The sequence below is a fragment of the Stegodyphus dumicola genome, chromosome X2, assembly GCF_044657685.1.
Source record: "Stegodyphus dumicola isolate Sdum_Otavi_A_Nest chromosome X2, ASM4465768v1".
Taxonomy (NCBI): Eukaryota; Metazoa; Arthropoda; class Arachnida; order Araneae; family Eresidae; genus Stegodyphus; species Stegodyphus dumicola.
Window position 1 is genome coordinate 185,450,293 of NC_140781.1, and position 17,767 is coordinate 185,468,059.

Consider the following 17,767-nt stretch of genomic DNA (forward strand, 5'->3'; position numbering starts at 1 on the left):
AGCTTTCGTTCACTGTCTGTACACCCTGTAGTAAGTATAGTATCTCTAGATACCTCAGTATTCCCAATATACAACACTATCACGCATTGGCAATATGCTTAAGTTTATGTATTGAGTGAAGAGTATTGGTATCTAATTACGCCTTATGTTTATGTGATTAATGTGTTGTTTTCAGGTTTTTTTTTTTTTTAATTTTTTTTAATTTAAGAATTCTCTTTATGTCTTTCTCTTTATGTCTTGCACTTGACTATTTATGACATGCTAATGTATCCTGAACTGCAATGTAACACAATCACTCATCTGCTCTTGTTGCACTGTAAATACTTTTATTAATTTAAATAAAGTTGCTGCTTCTACACAGGGGAAGGCGTGGGACATATGCCTGTTTACCACTGTTAAACACCAGGCGTCCCCGTCTTCCGTCACCTGTCACCTGTGTCTGATCGTCCCCGAACTCGGTAAGTATTCAAGATCTGCGCTAAATAAGTTCTCTCGCCCTAATTTTAAGCCTTTGTTTGCTTTTCCGTATTCAGAATATACAAACAAATAAAAAATGAACAGCGACAGCTTTGAAATTATCTCAAAAGAAAATACGTTTTTCGGAGGATTGTTCATTGAGCTTTTTTAAGGTTAAGAATTAACTATTAATTGCTGCACATTTAGCAGAAATTCAGGCTTAACAGTTCAGATGTCCTTAGCTGCTATTAAATAAAATAATTTGAAAAATTTAAATAGTTTGACAAATATGAGTAGCTTTAGTTTTTTGTAGATGGAAGCACAAAGATTTTAGCGACCAAGGCTATGTTCCAAGTTTTTTAAATGGATTTCAATATTTGATTATGCTAAAATGCTGAAATGCCTTCGTGAGGACTTCCTAAAAGAAACTTCGTAACTGCATTATACACGAAAAAATCATAGAAAGGTGCATGAATCCAACCTTTCGTCAGAATACGAGCAACCAGTCCTTTGTGACCTTAACCACTGGGCTCAAAACTTTCGGACTAGTGATTTAATTAATCGGAAATTGGAGGATTAAAAACTGATTTCATAGACTGAGCAGTTTCTATAACTCTGAACACTCTGAACAACAGTATTTGCAATAGTCCTTTAATGTACAAAGCGTGAAATGTATAAAAGCAAGTACGATAACTTATGATGCTTTGCCCAATGTTTTTTTTTTTTTTTTTTAAATATTTGAGTGCCTTTATATAGTACAACATACGCTCCGCCTCAGTATGTTATAGTATAAAACTAACATAGTGACCGATCAGAGTTCGAATCCAAATCCTGTTTAAGACATCGACGTTAGCCGTAGTAATATCTTTGGAAAATGGAGGTAATTAAAATCCATTCATCAAATGTTTCTCTTGAGAATTTGGTGGTAAGTGAAGAGGGGTTAAGAGATACTTGAATTTCCTCCTCCGGAGTGCTTTCAGTGAAAACTTCGATGAAATTTAGTTAGAAAACTCTCGTGTGATACGTCTTAAATGTATAATCCAATCCAATGCTTGCATTATGTGCAGTCTAAGTAAGTAATGATTTTTTCCACTGTAGTGTCATTAGGGAAAGATGAAAATTCTGCAGTACCCTCACCAGGACTCGAATCTTGGCCCTCTCGAATAAACGTCGAGTGTGCTCCCAGTAACACCACGGACGTATGCGAAAAAGATGTGAGAAGATACCTTATATACTCCCTCTTTTAAAGAGCGACCAGGGATGAGGGTTCCCGGTCGCCTAATCCTGGTGGTGACGAATTATCTTTTCGTTCGGGCCCCTCTTCTAGAGTCCTTATATGTTTGATTTTTTAAACAGGGGAAGTGAAAAATGTGCAATATCTTAGTCGGGACTCTAACCTTGGACCTCTCGAATACACGTCGAGTGTGCTTCCAATTATACCACGAACGCATGCGGAAAGGAGGGAGAAAATACCTTATACCACTGTCAGGCTGAAAAGCAACTGTGATAAAAATTAAGTGAATAAACCGAATAAAAATAATACAGGCTAAAAAACGATGAAAACGTCGTATTCCAAATCTAATTAAAATAATTATTATCTCCCTTTAAGCTTATAACTAGGAATGAGTGCGTTGTCAGTTACATTGAAGCATATTCATTCAAAAGCTTCGAAATTTATAATGACCGACAGAAATGTCTGTCAAATCTACCAACAACCTGTTTTCAGATCCATACAGTAGTGGAAATAATAGCAATGTCTCCATTTGTGCTGAAAATTGAGTTTGAAAGAAATAAAATGCGTGTAATTTATGAATAAAAATTCAATATGTAACGCATCAGTTAAAAAAAATGAAGCACTTGACAAACATTTTATTCCTTTTTTTTTTTTTTTTTTTTTTATTGGCATTAATTTTAGTGGCCTTGACTGCTGTTATCAATAAATAAGATTTAAACTTTTCGAATGTAATGAATATCCTGACTGCATTAAATCCCGTACAGTGAATTCATTAAAGCCATCTTTAAAAAACTGAACCATTGGTATGAAGTATAACCAGTTATTAGGCAGACACGTGATAAAAAAAAACAGTTTTCGTTAAATTAAAAAAAAACATGAAATTGCAGCTTTGACATAACTGAGCCGTTCGCTGCACAAAATCGATCAACCCCCATAAAACAAAACTTGGAGAAATGCGATGAAATAGTGTACATTGTTTTTTTAAAATTACCTTTATAATATAAGTTTAAACAAATATTGTTGAATGCATGAATGTAGCTTTCGTCTTACGGTATATAAAATAAATCAGAAAAAATAGCCAGAAAGTAATCGTCATTAATTTTACAATTTTTATGTGTCTGGGGGAGTTAATCGATTTGGCAAGTAAAAAAAGGAATAAAGTTCAATTCCGTGTTTAAATTTTTAAGCTTTTTTATCATAGAAAAAGTTAATTACTGTATATTTTTATTACAGATTTTTCGTAAAAATGAATATTATCAGTTTTGTAATAATACATTATTTGTGATTAATCCATCAGCAATATAAGTGATGTTTTCTTTATCAGCTGTATGTGAAGTTTCGTCATTTCGATTTGTTCTTAAGTTTTTATACTAATCATGTTTAACAGAAGGAATGGATTTTATCAGGTCCATCATGTCTCTCAACATTTTCCCTTGTCGCAGTTTTACCTTAAGAATATAATAAAGGCTGATCTACATTTTTCAAACTTTGTAATCTACCTGCTACGGATTTAATTATATTAATGGCATTAAATTATGCATATTCATTATAGTCACATTTTAATTTTACATGGTGAGGTCTGAACCTTTCTAAATTTATCCAGCATATTTTAAACCAGTTTACTTACTTTACTAAATTTATCCAGCATATTTAAACCTTGTAATGGTTACTTTTCTGTTAACTACTGAATTTTCTAAAGTTTTTGTTGTGAAAGATCTTGATGATTCATTTGGTTTACATTAAATGGAGCCATCTTTTTAAATGCTCTGATTATATCATCGTCCGGTGAAAAAAATGTTTTGAATTTTTTTAGCATGTGAGTCAATAATGGCAATATCTGAATCATTTCGGCAAATACCTATGTCCACATATCAAAAATTTCTTTCCAATTGCCACATCTCTTAATACCGTATTTTGAATATGCTTCAATAAATTTAAGACGGTTTTGATATTTCTTTTTCGTCCCGTACACGAATTTGAATATATTATTATTTTTCAAACTTTTTGCATAAGTTTTTATTTACTTTGTTAGGCGTGATGAAACTTCTTGAGACTCACGAGATCCTTCAGTTTCTGGCCAAATAAAAATATAGTTTATATCTTTATTGAAACCATGGCAGATAAAATTACATGCATAAAAATTTCGCTTAGAGTAAGTTATGGATGTGGTTACTTTAGGAAAGGCTAAAACTTTTTTTAAGTCAATAGAAAATACGAAAAGTTTTTCGGATTCTGCCAATCGATCTGCAGCCACATGGAGAGCCCTCTCAGCCTCTTCTAAGCAAGTTTCCTTCTCAGCTTCTGTTATCTGAATTCCCTCCCCATCTGAAGCATGAATTTTTATTTGCAAAGAATTCGAAGTTTGGCATACATACTTAGAGGTTTTTAAAACGTAAATTAAACTTTGTAGAGAATACTTTATAGTAATATTTTTCTTTCCACTGGTACTACATCTTTTTTTTCACATTATATGATGTGTATTTCATACATTTTTTTAATATTTAAGTAAGGATTTAAATATTGTCGTCTAGGATTATGAGCTCCGGTGCAGTGACTAGTATAGGCTTCGCCTCTATATGTTTTATAACATGTGTGTCATCTATTTTATTGCTTGCAACACAGCCATTGCAATGATGAGCCAAATATTTATATTGTTCTTTAGAACAATATTTGCATATCCGCCCATCACTCGCCTGATAAGTGTCCCTAAAATATTTTTTGCACCTTATCGGTGTTTTCGAACATATGTAAAGGAATGCGATCTTGGTTCTTTAGCGTTATTCGTGGGCGTTACCTTTTTACTTCATTAAGTTTAGTACATCCTCTGAATAAATTATTTTGCTCACGATGACTATTTAAACTATAAATACTTTCATGGAAGCCTTTCTCTCATACGAAATAATTTTTAATCGCCGTTTTTGACAACATTTGCATGCTAAATCGACAAATGTTTTTGAAGATGTTATTTTTCTCCTCTATTCCTGTATGCCAAACCTTTTGTTCTCTTACGCTCATTAAATTTTGGGTCCAGTTATCAGCATTACAACATACAAACATATTCTTCTCAGTTACCTTACAAATATATTCTTCTCAGTTACCTTACAAACATATTCTTCTCAGTTACCTTACAAATATATTCTTCTCAGTTGTAAGGATCTTAAGTTTTACTAACGTTTATTTTATTTTAAATCTTTACTATCATTTCTTATTTTCTGCTTCCGGCCAGAATTATAAGCGTTAAGGTTTTTATGCAAAGTTTGTCTGGCGAACGCCAAGTATTTAAGTTGTGGCTTTTTGCCAAGCGAGAGAGAGGAAGCAGTGAGTCGAAGCAGGCCGCTTACCTTAGAAGTTACGCAGTTGCTTGTTGCCTTCCAGGCCAGAGGTTTTAATCCTCTTGATAAATTTTAAACGTATTGTAGTGTTCACAGTTCTCTGTACTACATACGCTTCCTGTTAATATAAGGCCAATCTTCCACGTTTATTATTCTAAAGTTAAATTAGAGTTTAGTTTTATTTTTATACTTTTACGTTTTGACCCCAAGTAGCGGGTCGGTGTATTCCGAAGTACGGAAGTCATTGTAAATAGAGAAAAATAAAGGGTTTAGTATACCCTTCTTGTGTATCCTGTTTACTTCCCACAGTTTTGAACATAGCTTTAGTAAGCTCTCTGTTCCGAGTCAGGTCCATGCATGTTCCCGAAGAAGGTTAGAAGGAACATTGAACTTGATAGTGGCGCCCAACGAAGAAGAATAACCATGGCCGAGTTTCAAGAAGAACCTGTGCTGCCTGCAGAAACGGCTCAGAATCCAGAAATGCCAGCTGCCGCCCTGGAAGGATTTGGTTACATCGTCCAGACCATGCGCGCTTCGATGAAACCAGAAGCAACATTTAATGGAAACTCACCGGTAACCAGTTTTTTGGAAAAATTGGATGACCACTTCATGCTCTATCCCGTGCACGAGTTTCAAAAAGTGACCTTAGCTACCAGCGCTTTGAGGGGCCAAGCGCTTAACTGGTTCAAATGTATAGGCAGAAGTCTCTTGGGTCAAGCAGGAAGTCCCACATATACTTACGAAAATTTCAAGCCTGCCCTAGTAAAAGCCTTCCCTATTGTAAGGGATCGTGCGAAATTAGAAACGGAACATTTTAGTATATATCAACAAAGAATCGAAAACCTCTCAAGCTTTATTTTAAGAAAAATTCACGTCTTCAAGCTCTTGTATGGAAACCGTCCGGATCCTGAAATAATTCAAGTGATTTTGCCGAGGTTACTGCCCCAAGTGCAAGACTTTATTGAATTGAGAAATCCGACTACACTGGAAAAGTTATTTGAGCTAGAAATCCAGTTTGAAAGTAGAAGAACGGCGGACGTCGAAAGAAGACGCGAATATCAACAGCGAATCCAATTTGGTACGCCAAGACTACAGCAAACTCAAGCACACGGCTACGGAAGCAAAGCGAATCAGTGGGCAAGGAAACCCGAGCATTCAAAAACAGCCGGCGAACGTCGACAGTTCAATAGCAACCCAGGAAAAAAGTCTCAAGGCCAGTGGAAAAAAAAAGAAAGCATGGAAACAAAAAAGGATTTAAACTAAAACGGATTTCTGCTGACGGGAGGGTGCGGAAATCCGAAGGCCACGAAAACCCCTCTTCCTTCAAGTTAAATACACTAATGGTGAAAAATCTGACTCTTCCGAAGATTGAAGTGTTGGTGAATAATATCCCAGCCACCGCACTCCTGGATACAGGCGCGCAGTGTTCCTGTGTGGCAGAAGATTTTTTTAGGAAGTATTTTCGTAAATATCGCATATATAATTCGGATAATACGACAGTGTTAGCTGCGCAAGGAGAAAGATGTAAGTGCATAGGTAAATTACCACTATACATCCGTATCAAGGACGAACAAGTAAAGGTGATGTTTTTTATAGTAAAGAATCTGCAAGCACATATAATCTTAGGGATAGATTTTCTTTCAGGCGCACAAGCAACACTGGATTTTAATGAAGCGTCCCTTAAGCTGACAATGAAACCAGTGCGTGTAGAAAAGGCTGAACCGCCAAGGTTAAATCTTGACCACCTGCCTAATGACGAGCAAGGAAGAATCCGACAAGTGGTAAGTGAATTTGCTTCGTTATTTAGTGATATTCCAGGATTTACTCAGGTTACTAACCATAGTATTGACACCGGAGATGCAATGCAAGTTCGCCAAAAACCATACCGGTATGATAAGAATAAGGAAAAAATTATAGAATGGCATATTACCGATATGCTACGTAAAAAGATCATAACGCCCATCTCAAGTAGTTATGCTAGCCCGGTGGTTTTATGTAAGAAAAATAATGACTATCCTTTGACGCATCCAAAAAGGTGGAGATTCGCTATTGATTACCGTAAATTAAACTCCATAACTAAATATCCGGTATATCCGTTACCGATCATTGAAGAAATTCTAAGGAACATAAAATCAACCAAATTTATGACGACTTTAGACTTAACGACTGGTTATTTTCAAATAGGGGTTAGGCCTGAGGACGTGCCTAAGACTGCTTTTATAACCAAGTCTGGCACTTATGCATTTTTGCGTATGCCGTTTGGCCTTTCAGGGGCCCCGGCAACATTTCAGCGATGCATGGACATTGTGTTAAGACCTGTTCTTGGAAAGTCCACATTTATCTATTTACACGATATCATTATTACTAGTGATAATCTCGACCAACATGTACAGGATTTAAGACAGGTGTTTTCTTTATTAAATGAGGCCGGTCTAAAAGTTAATGTCGAAAAGTGCAAATTTGCAGCCCCTGAATTAAAATATTTAGGTTACAAGATATCTCAGAAAGGAATAGAAACAGACGAATCAAAAATAATCGCTGTACAAAAGTATCCGACTTCAAACACGGCAAAGAAGCTCTCTTCTTTTCTAGGACTTTGTTCATATTATAGGTCCTTTATAAAAGATTTTGCGGCTATCGCTGAGCAATTGTTAAAATTAAAAAGGAAAAAGGCAAGATTCTCGTGGACGGCCGAAGCCAATAGTGCTTTCGAAAAATTAAAACAAGCATTAACGCAAGCCTCTGTGTTGAAATTTCCTGAAAAGGATGAAAATTTAGAAATTTCAGCGGATGCTTCGGATTATGCGGTAGGAGCGGTACTTTCGCAAAATCAGCAGCCCGTGGCATTTTTTAGCCGAACTTTAAATCAAACACAAAGAAACTATTCCGCGACCGAGAGAGAGGCACTTGCAGTTCTGTTAGCAGTGCAAAAGTTCCGAGTCTATTTTGGAAAGGCGCCGATAACAGTGTATACTGATCATGCGGCGGTAACGAGATTGTACTCAGGGAAAAATTTATCCCCAAGGTTAATAAGATGGGCACTCAAGCTGCAAGAATATAATCTGGTAATCAAGCCTACCCCCGGTAAGGAAAATATCGTAGCAGATGCCCTATCAAGAATTAAAATAGACGAACAAGGTAATACCGTAAAGGTGGCAATGCTTACAGCATGTACAATAAATTCCCGAGAAACTGTAATAACTGAACTGGGTAAGGATCCTGAGTTTGGAAGCATTTATGAGTATTTGAAGGATCCTGAAAATTTTAGCCACCAAGATATTGTGGCGATAAGAAATAGGGCGGCCCATTACGAACTAATAGATGGTCTATTATTTTATACAAAAACTACGAATTCCAACAACGAATTTCGACCTGTTATCCCAGCTAGTCTTAGATTAAATATCCTGCAGGAGCTCCATGACAGCCCTTTAGCTTCTCATGCTGGTATTCGAAAAACTATCCAACGCGTACGCGAGGCAGTCTACTTTCCTGAACTGCAAAAGTTAACAAGGGCGTATGTCCAGTCCTGCCCAACATGTCAAGCCGTTAATTATATTAATTTCCGCCCGGCCGGGTTTCTAAATAGTATTAAATCCGAATTTCCAAATGAAATAATGGGCATCGATTTATTGGGCCCTTTCCCAAAAAGTCAGTTAAATAAAAGTCGCTATCTCCTTGTTATGGTTGATCATTTTAGTAAATGGACCGAAATTGTTCCCTTAAAACGAGCCTCCGCGAAATTAGTTACCGATTCTATTTTAAATAAATATATTTTAAAATATGGGGCGCCCCTAAAAGTTATATCGGATAATGGTCCTCAATTTGTAAGTAATATATTTGAAGACATGCGCCAAAAACTGGGCATACGTCATTTAAAAATGGTCCCGTATCGGCCGCAATCAAATATAGCGGAGCGGGTCAATAGAAATATAGTGAAAATTATCCGTAGTTATGTTAAAAATTTTCATAAAAGCTGGGATAACTATGTCAATGAATTTGCTTTCGCCCTTAGGACCGCAAAACATGATACAACGGGCAAAACTCCTGCTGAGTTATTTCTAGGCAGAAAGATTATAACGCCGTTAGATAAATTATTTTATGTGCAACAAAGAGCCCCAGAATTTAAAATGGGTGATATAGAAAAACTAATTAAGGAAGCAAAGAAGAATACGGAAGTAGCACAAAGAAAACAGAAGCTCTATTATGATTTGAAACGACGGGGAGTAACTTATAAAGTAGGGGATGAAGTTTTAAAAATTAAGCATTCACTTTCTTCAGCACCAGAAGATAAGACTGCCAAATTTTTTCCACGATTTGAAGGACCATATGTTATAGAAAAAATATCTCGCGCTGTAGTAGTGTTAAAAGCCAGAAATGGTGAAACCTGCTCCGCAAACATTGATCAAATCAAACCCTACTTCGATCGTAATAAAATGCAATTATTTTCAGATCTTTTGCAGGATCCGGCACGGCAGACACAGCAGGCACAAGCTCCAGAGGTTGAACAACGACAAGTACAAGGGCAAGCCATTAACAGGCAGGAGCAAGTGAAAAGAAAATTTCCCCGCGGAAAAATTGAAAGTAGCAAGAAAAAGAAGCCGTTCCACCGTCCAGAAAAGAGAGTCACGAACACCCCCAGAATGAAGAAGGAAGAAGGACGACGTATGTGAAGAGAACCAGGAGAAATGACGGCAACTATAACCCGGCTCTAAAACGGAAGATCTACTCATCCGACAGGACTCTCCGCAGCAAATGCCGCCGAACTGCGGAAGGGCCATCAACGGCGGAGGAAAAGTTACAAGGAAAATTTGAACGGCCAGCAACGAGGTCCAAGCAGGAACACGAAAGAAGGTTCCCGGTTCCGCCAAGACCAGCTGCCATCAAACGGCCAAGACCACAAGCAGAGGAGAAAAAGAAGGTATTCAAGGGTGACCGAACTGGTGAAAAAAGGAAGCTTCCAGAGGAAGGCACTGAAGGGCGAGCCCGTACAAGAAGGAGGATAAATCACACAACTATCTGCAATACCTTTAAAGACTGGGCCCAGAAAAGGATGTCCGAATATCACAAAGATAAGTAAAATTTTATGTTACTTTGCAAACTTAAGTTAATCTTTCATTCTTACTGCAAGTGGCAGATTTCAAGAAGTTTTACCTCATGCGAGGTCTACCTTTATCGCCAAAAGGGCGAGAAATCAGTTGTTACCGATTTTGATATTATGTTTTTCAATTACTCGCGCGTAAAACTAAAGTTGATGTATAATAGCGTTGTGTAAAGACTTAAATATTGTAAAAAGTTATTATATAAATTTTATTTAAAACATTCTAGCAAGAAAGAAGTTTAGTCTGAAAGACTTTTTGAAATGTAGTATTTCAATGTAGAAAGAATTGGCACTTGCTTTGAAAAGAATAGAAGTTAACAATGTACTACTAATGTATGTTTTCAAATGTGTAAAATTAACGGCGTGTTGATATGTTCTTATATACAATGTGAACTGTTATTTTAAATGTTAAGAAATACCGTGATATGGTAAAAGTGAATGTTAAATTTTTTTTTTATTCGTGTGACTGTAAAAAGACTAAAGCATGGCGAATATGTGTTAAAGGTTGAATGATGTAGTTAGGCTCTCTGACGCTACACTTTAGAGTTAGCCACTTTTAGAATAGTACCTCAGGGTTTAGAGTTGAAATTAGGGTGTGTTAAGAGGTCTGGTTATGTTGAATTTTAACACGTTAGTGTTTTGATTGTAGGAGGAAGTGTGGAACACGTAGACAGAAACACATTCGTGTTTGGTGTTCTTTTACAACACATGTCAGAGAGCACGGGGAGAGATAATTAAAATAGTCATGAATGAAATAAGAATGTTAAGTGAAATATAATTATACATGTTACTTGCCATTTCATTGTGTAACATTTCATTAAACTAGTTTTCCTTCCAGAGATCTGGAAGGAACTAGAATTGAATAAAAGCTCCTGTTTAGATGCAGTACAGATGAAAAAAAGTGTGTATCCTGGGAGCTGCTATTGTAAAAAAAAAAAAAAAAACAAATTTCTTTCTTTTAAATTTCTAGTTTCTAGCGAAGTATGTTTGTAAAAGATTGGCCTAGCGTTAGATTCTAGTGCTAAAAGTTTTCAACAAGGTCGTTTTAGACCTCAGTTTCAAACTAATTAACTCTGGCGGTTAGTATGTAAGGATCTTAAGTTTTACTAACGTTTATTTTATTTTAAATCTTTACTATCACTTCTTATTTTCTAGTAAGTTTGTCTGGCGAACGCCAAGTATTTAAGTTGTGGCTTTTTGCCAAGCGAGAGAGAGGAAGCAGTGAGTCGAAGCAGGCCGCTTACCTTAGAAGTTACGCAGTTGCTTGTTGCCTTCCAGGCCAGAGGTTTTAATCCTCTTGATAAATTTTAAACGTATTGTAGTGTTCACAGTTCTCTGTACTACATACGCTTCCTGTTAATATAAGGCCAATCTTCCACGTTTATTATTCTAAAGTTAAATTAGAGTTTAGTTTTATTTTTATACTTTTACGTTTTGACCCCAAGTAGCGGGTCGGTGTATTCCGAAGTACGGAAGTCATTGTAAATAGAGAAAAATAAAGGGTTTAGTATACCCTTCTTGTGTATCCTGTTTACTTCCCACAGTTTTGAACATAGCTTTAGTAAGCTCTCTGTTCCGAGTCAGGTCCTTTCATGTTCCCGAAGAAGGTTAGAAGGAACATTGAACCTGATACAGTTACCTTACAAACATATTCTGCTCAGTTACCTTACAAACATATTCTTCTCAGTTACCTTACAAACATATTCTTCTCAGTTAATATGTTTGTTGCAATATTTTTGCTGTTGCAATCAGAAAAATCAGAAGAAGTACATAACTGTTTTCTTGAGCCAGTTAATAAATCGTATTTAAGGACCTTTAGATGATTCACTATTTTCCAGATCCAAATTGCTATTAGTCTCATTCATCGTGCTTATAACGGTATATTTATTTTTAAAAAAATAACTATCAGATTGAAATAATTCTTTATAGTAATTCAAACACAATACTTGATTCTGCGACAATTAAACTGTGAGTGACTAATTTATTTTACTTTAATTCTGATAAAATGATAGTAAAAAATTTACCATTATCATTAGCACGTGCTACTGAATTTGAGTTCAATTTTTGCAACGGTTTGTGCCAGAGCACAGAGCGAATCAAAATGGCTTCTGAAATAAAATTATTTATCATTCAATGACCAAAAGTATTTTCCCGCTTGTTAATCTTGATAATTTTGTAAATTTATTATAAATATAAATGGCTATAGGTGAACCAAGTGCTTTGACAATTAAATTTAAGATATTTCAAAAAGTGGAGTTAATCGATTTTGTAAAATGAACGGCTTACTTGTAGATACAGAATTTTACTTCTGACTACTGTCTCTGATGCAGTTAGCAATGACTAGCTCGAAGTCCTTAAATCAGTGATGTTTATGAAAAATGCACAGTTATAGAGAGACAAGTTACAGACTGAAGCAAGACCGACACCCGTGCAATATACATATTAGGTAGTGCAAATAGACACATATTAGGCACCGGCTTCCAGACCAGTTTTGAGAAAAAAAAAACGGGGAACGGCCCGAAGTTTTCCCATCCCTCTTTTCCACCATCACACTCTCGATTTTCAACTCGCCTTATATTTTGAGTCTCCCCTTGCCGCACAAGATTATACGCTTACAAACGTTCATGCCTTCTCGACAATTAGAACCACGGCCAATTAGTACCAGGCGTAAATAACCGCAATACCGGCTGGGCGGCGTTATAAAGTAACAGAAAAATAATGTAGGAATAGATCATTTTCGATGGATTCCATTCCCATGGCTTATTGATACATAAATTGGAAGAATTAATTCAGTCACCGTATGTAATGTGAATTGCTGAGTTCATTGCAGTAATTTCATATTACCTTACAAGGAAAAGTTCACATTAGTAAACTATTGTGAATTTTCCCTTCAGAACAGGTTACGACTGGGAAGCAGTTCTACCCCGAACTAAAAAAAAATTGAAACTTTAGATGTAATACGTTCTTTTAAGGCTATTCCTTAATTAGAACCCATCTCATTTTTCTGAAAGACTAAGAACATAAATAAAATTCAGTTTTATAAGTCATTCATATTTTATATAATCTGTATGAGGTACGCCAATAATAAACTTGAAGAGCTACTGATCCTATTACGGATAATTTCTCAATGTATAAACTAAAAGTATTTTAATATAAAAATGACAATAAAATAAAAGAAGCTCTGCAACGTATTCGGCATAAATAGTAAAGTAGGGACATGGAATAATTTTACGAATGTTAATCTTAAAATGAATTTCACACTGTGTAATAATAAAACGGAAATATAAACTATTAAAATGCGCCACACTAATATGCAAGTGAACCGATACATTTCATGAAATAGAAAAAGTAAACTAACGGTATTAAAATGGGCAATTCCCAAGAAATTATCTTAGCATTCCTAATCATTCCTAAAATTATAGCTTTCATTAACAATAACTTCCAAATAAGTGCCGATAAATTTCTTTTACCTACTCATATGCCGCTAAAGATCCTATCTCTCACTCAGAATGAATACAAAAGGCAGCCCTTTAAGCTTACCTTTTGTTTTACCTCCTCTTTAGACCTAATGATGTCGCCGCTTCTACCTTCTACTCTTTCTTATTTAATCTCGGTAATTTATTGTCCGATGGGTGCGAATACATTTCTACCAAAGTTCAATGAACCGTGGGTTGTCTTGATTCTACTCTCGTATCATCGCGTACTAGCCGTTGAAAATGTCGATATTATTAGGAGGAGAAAATAGAAAGTATGTCGAGCTTTACAGATCTTCCATAGTTGCTCGTAATGATGGCCCTTCAGTACTTATGGAATGATCCACCTGTGCTTTAGGATTTAACCTCAGAATATAGAGATAATTTTTGTATTAAGCGATATTATTAACGCGCAGTATGCCAATTATACTTAATTGTTTAAAACGCTATAAATAAAAATATGCCGTTAGGAGATGAAATGCGATATAAAAATGTTACAAATATATTTTGAAATCTGAAAAAAAATTTATTTACACTAGTAAATTCTTGCTTCGTCACGTGTTTCTTGCAACAATTTAAAAGTTATTTTCGAATTAAGCTCAAAAGATCTCAATTCATCACTAATTATTAACAATTTTCAATGTTTGCACTCGCATGTAAAACAGAACTTTAACATTAAAGGCAGGGGCTCCCAACTAAGGCGGAATTCTCGCTGAGGGGGAGATTTCATAGTTTCAGGGGGGATGCGATCAGCCTCATATTTAGCTGTTAAATATTTAGTTTTAGTTCATGAATGTAAAAAACAAACTTTGGCATATATCATCACTGGTATATATCATATTGTCTATACTTTTTGTTGTTTAATTCATAAAACATGTTAAAAGATAATCTAAATTTACATAAATTCGTATATATTTTTCGAGTTTTGGAAAGGAGGGGGTGGATGATCTTCTAGCAATCCTGGAAGAGGTGCATGGGGCAAAATAAGTATAAAAACCACTGATTCAAGTTCACTATTTTGTATTTCCCCTACTTTTCCCTAGAATACTTCTTCAAAGAAGACAGAAAACTGTACAGGGTCTTTGTACTTAAGTTTAGCGCCAAACTTTTTTTAAGTCCATTAGTGACCAAGTGAATAAAGCTACTGAACATTAGTGTTCAACGTCGATTAGAATGGCGGTGGATGAGATGCTGCACGGAAGTTTTCGTTGTTTTTGCAATGTTTACCATGAAAAATCAACCAACTTACCTTAGAAAGCTCTTTAAGAAGATATCTATTCCATCAGATAGATAGTTCTTGTGTGTTTTGTCATTATCAGTTAAGTAGGTGAAACACATGAGCTTATTCTTTAAGCTCATGTGTTTCACCTACTTCTGACATTACGGCATTTTCATTAGTATAAGACAAGTAAGGCAATCCGAATTTCAAAACTAAGACCAAATTCATCTTTAGATTGTTCGCAGCTTTTACATTCAGATTATCTACTACAGCAAAGCGCTCGAAGACTCTATCTGAGAAGACCGTCATCTTGGAAAATTTTCTAAGGGAAAATGTCTTGCATTTATATCACATATAAGAAAATTTAGAAAAATCCAAGCAACTAGTCTGTTCAGTCTGGGAAGTTGTCATTGCTCTGTGGTCTTCTCCACATGACCACTGGTAGGTTCGACAATAATTTTATAGAAATACTGTTATTCATTTCGAAAGAACTTAATATGACCCTATCTTTTCTAAGCATCTCAAATTTTGCCTATAAAAATGGCATATGTTATTTCTTCTGTTTTCGCTATTTATATGTTGTTTTCCACTGTTTAGAATGTTTTGAGAGATATAATAAATTTAATTGCAGTTAAACTCACCTTATTTCATAATGTGGCACTGTTTTAGTTCCTATGTATGCAAATGCAAATGCGAATTTAAAAAAATAGAAATGTGTATTCCTTTCTCAACTAAGACTATTAAACTAAATAATTTTATGAACGAATTATTTTAATCTTAGTAAAGCAATGTAGGATAATCTAACTTAACCGATACACCAAACTATTTACATTATGTTTGAAGTTTTTCACAGTGACAGAGCCCATTGGAACTGCCTAATTAAAGGAAGAAGTGCTTTGATGCAGGATTTTGTAAGGAAAACCGTCTCCTATTTACATTATTATTATTATTACTGTCTCCTATTTGCCATGGATAGTACACATGGGCAAAAACAACCAGTACCGCATAGAGTCAGTGGCAGAAACCGGATCTGGAATGAGCTATCGGTATTTAGTAGTCATATCTGTTTGGCTATTCATCCCCTCGAAAGGTGATTTTAATTTTAAAATCATAATCACAGCTTTCTTAATGATCGAATTAATTCAATACTTTAACGCCAGACCACTGAAGTTTGAAATACTTACCATGCCATGAATAAGCAATAAAAGTTATCTAAGGTTTTTGCTGTAGGAATTAGTGCCATCATGCTTTAACAGTTATGAGAAGGATGTCATTACTTTCTACGTATAGCATACCAGAATCATACTAGAAAACATATACGAACTATTATGTTGGAATCTATATTCATAATCTCTGGTGATACCTCTGCCGCTATTTCTTGGTTGATGTCGCATTTGTAATACAACCAGATTGCTTACTTACGACAGCTCTAGGGTAGATACTCGAATATTAAATTGTAGGTTATTAACTGTACCCTAATTATGTACGTCTTATCGAGTGCTTGATGTGTTAATTACCTAGAAGTTGGTAATATTATTGGAATACTATAACTTTTCACGTAAGTAATATTACCATTATTTCCATACCTTACAGTGCAGGCAATTATAAGGAAGGCGTTTCTAGGGATGCGGCTAGAATTCTGTTTTCCTTCTAATGATAAAGTGTTAATAATAATAATAATAAAAAGACTTAAATTGGAAGTATTTTTATTGATGTTCAAAACACTCTATTTAAGAATTAAAAGAAAATCTTCTTTTAAGATTCTGTCAAGGCAAATTTTTGTAGAAATAAAGATAAATCAACCAAACTACTTAAAACTTAATTGCTCTTTTACATTACATAAAAGCAGCAGGAGTGAAGTTTTAGGTTTCCTAGTATGTTAGTTACTACTTAAATGCAGAGAATTAAATGCTGAATGATGTGAAAATGATTTAAGCCCAAAAAATGTTAAATTATGAAGTGAAAATGGTATTGAGATTTATCTTTTATTTAAATAAAAATCAAATAGAAGTAAACTTTGGTTGCAGGAATCCTTATAAGAAGAAGCAATGACCAACATCTTCTTGAAATCAACATTAATACAAAGGCATTCACTTTGTTTTGATACTTATAAGTAAGCTCTTCAAGCGTACTGGTAAGTAAGCACTTAACTGATAAGCACGCCCTTTCTGCTAAAAGAACGCTTAAAATGCACAATCTGAGAAGATTTTGGAAAAGACATATATCATTCTTACTGCGCAGATATCCAATCTCTTGAAGGAAATATGAATTTCTGTTTTTTATTGTATTATGGTAATGCAATTAAGATTTCAACAACATGTTTGAACATTCTGAAATAATTTCTGTAGCATTACATAAGCCCCTACTAATAAATACTCTCTTACTATTAAGCAAAAGCCCAAAATGTATATGGCATGGAAGCTATTGGGAAAGCTGTACCGGCCTTCATATTGTACAGATAATAGAGTAAAACTGCAGTAAAGCTATGCATCTTGTTCTCCAATAAGATGCTAAAACATCTTTATGCAGAAAAATCATTTAATGTAATTAACACTGACCAGCAAAATCCTAGTTCAATATTTTCTTTACATAGAAAAAGTTACATAGCCCAAGTGTTACCTATCTCGGCTATAAAAACACCTTTTGCTTTCGATTAAATTTTCTATTATATTGCTTCATTGCAGCTAAGTTTATAACAATATTTTTGATATGATTAAAAAAACACTTATAAACTACATTACTACACCTAAAATTATACATTTGAAGATTATAGAAGGATCACTTTAACAACAATGTGATATTTAAAGACTTAATAAATAAATAATAAAATTCATAAAAGTTTGTGAAAAATAGGAAATATTAAATAATTTAAAATTCAGAATAAAACTAGTGTTCTCTTCATGTTCTAAAATACAATTATTACTTACATGAAACTCAGGTTTTTTAAAAAAGAAA